General features: G+C 43.8%; 1 pseudogene; it reads left to right on the top strand.

Annotated features, from left to right (window-relative positions):
* Positions 1–1,310, top strand: LOC113693134 (protein EXORDIUM-like 5; annotated as a pseudogene).
* Positions 1,311–2,616: the final 1,306 nt, after the last annotated feature.

The raw sequence follows: 2,616 nt of genomic DNA, 5'->3' as shown, positions 1-2,616 counted from the left end.
ATGTTGATTACTAAAACAGCAGTAATTCTTCTCCTCCTCCTCATTGTCCCCTTCAACAATGTTGCTGCCACCTCCAATTCCTCCGCTAAGCAGCAGACTCTGCCAAACACAGTCGGACTCCTAGTTCAACCCAAAGCTTGCCCCTAAGTCCCTCTCCGCCTCAAAGAAATTTGAGGGCTCCTCCGACTTGGTCGACCTTCGCTACCACATGGGCCTCGTCCTATCCTCCCCGATCAACATCTACCTCATCTAGTAAGGCTGGTGGGCAGCCTCCCACCAGCTGCTCATCAAGGACTTCCTCCTTTCCATCTCCACCTCCGATCACCGCGCCACTCCTTCCCCCTCCGTCTCCCAGTGGTGGCGCACCGTCTCCTTCTACACCGACCAGACTGGCGCCAACATCTCCAGCTCCGTTCTCATCGTCGGGGAGTACTCCGACCCCCGCTGCTCCTAGGGCACCCACCTCACCCGCCTCTCCATGCAGCAGGTCATCGCCACCGTGGTCCGATCGAAGCGCTTCCCCGTCGACCACAAGAACGGCATCTACCTCATCCTTACCTCCGGGGATGTCACCGTCCAAGATTTCTGCCGGGTTGTTTGCGGCTTCCACTACTTCACCTTCCCGTCCGTGGTGGGCTACACGCTACCGTATGCCTAGGTGGGCAACTCCGAGAAGCAGTGCCCGGAGGCGTTGACCAGGAGCATTGGCCCCTCCGAATGCGGATGATAAGCATGATCAGGCATGAGCTGGCGAAGCTGGCATCGAACCCACTGGTACGCGGAGAAGGGCCCCACGGTGCCGACGGAGATCGGGGACCTGTGCGAGGGGAGACAAATATTTCACAGAACCCGTGAAAGGGCATTCTCCAATATTGGGGATTTTGGAATTAATGGTTGTTCTGTTCAAAGCCTTTCTTGTTCTTTCCCTTGCGTTCCTCGGTACCTTTGCCAGGACACCCATCAACCAAGTCCAAAAGGATGGCTTCTCCCTTGGCATAAGAAATCCCTTCGGCAGCATTCAATTTGGTTTTGGAGGCCAAGATGGCAGTAACTTTGATGGCTTCCAGCAACCTTCTGATGGCACCCAGCAGCCCTCCGGCAAGAAACCCAAATTCCGTACAAATTTTCGAGGTCATTGGGAGATTCATTCTGAAAATGCTGGAGTTTCAGCCATGCAGTTCCAGTTGCTGCCTAACAACAAAGCCGTGTGGTTTGACACCACCAACCTTTGCCCTTGCGGAATTCAGTTTGACCCTCCATATTGTCACCCTCCTATCCAAATTCAAAGGTGGATGGAAAGAGAAGGATAAGAGGAGGAGGAGGAGGTGGGTGGTTGGTGGCGGAGGTTGGTAGTGGAGAGAAGATAATTTAAAGTTCCCAAAATGCCCTTGTTTGATGTTAAATTAGGGGCCAAATTGCTTTTAGATGGCGGCGCAGCCGTAGAAGGCTTTAATTGGACTCGAAAATTAAGTTCATGTATTAAATTGGCTAGAAATAAAAGTTAGGGACTAAATCGACAGAAAAAAAAGTTTAGGGACGAAAATGGCCATTTTCCCTTTAAAAAGTAATCTTTTTTGTCAGATATTAGAATAAATTAAAAAATGAGTTTTTTGCCAAAATAACCATTTTTTCAAAAAATATTCATACAATGATTCAACTCCAAATTTTATTACTAATCTCATCTTCTGACATATCCCTTAATAGGGACCAACCTCCTCCATGCTTTTTAAATCAAATTCTTCAAACTCAATCAAATTCTCATTACCGCCATTCTTATTATAGGAGGTTTCAGATTCATGAGTATCCATCCAAAATAAAAGCATAAGACTCCTTTCATCAGCCCTACGGGCTATTCCCCCCATATAGCCATATGCACAGAGAGTTCCCATTCAATGCAGTATGACAAAATCAAAACTTCGGAAAGAATTAATTGAATGAACAGAGTGATGAAGACTTCTTTCCATAGCCCTACATGTTATTCCCCCCATATAGCCACATGCACAAAGAGTTCCCATTCAATGCGGAATGACAAAATCAAAACTAAAGCTTTGGAAAGAATTAATTGAATGAACAAGTGATGGAGAGTTTCGTACAAACATACTAATAATTTCAATTTTGCTAGATTTGTAGTGAGCTTTTTCTTTTTTATTTTAATAGGAAAGAGAGCATCAAAAAGAGAAAATTAAAGCAACCGGAATGGAGATGAACAATCAAAATTTTAGACTTTGCTTTCGTGTTGTTATAATTCCAATTTCACTGGATTTGTGGTGAGTTTTTCTTTATTTTTGTTTTTTTAATAAGAAGGAAAGCATTACAAAGAGAAAATTACTGCAACTGGAATGGAGATGAACAGTCAAATTTTAGATTTTGCTCTCATCTTTGGAAATATCGTCAGGTTTATGTTAATTATTTAAAACTCTTGCTCTCATGTTTGGAAATATTGTTAGATTTATGTTAAGTATTCAAGACTTTTTTGGACAGTACAGTGACAAGTAAAGGCAGAGAGAATATTATAGTCAAAAAGGAAAAGATAGATTCAGAATAGAGTATTATAGTCATGTAGGAGATTTTTGGGCTATATTAATGGCTAATGAAAGGTTTTACCCTTTTTCTCAT

The sequence above is a fragment of the Coffea arabica genome, chromosome 6c (genome assembly GCF_036785885.1).
Source record: "Coffea arabica cultivar ET-39 chromosome 6c, Coffea Arabica ET-39 HiFi, whole genome shotgun sequence".
Classification (NCBI taxonomy): domain Eukaryota; kingdom Viridiplantae; phylum Streptophyta; class Magnoliopsida; order Gentianales; family Rubiaceae; genus Coffea; species Coffea arabica.
The sequence above is the reverse complement of the archived record's forward strand: the minus strand, read 5'-3'. Positions and strand labels throughout refer to the sequence as shown.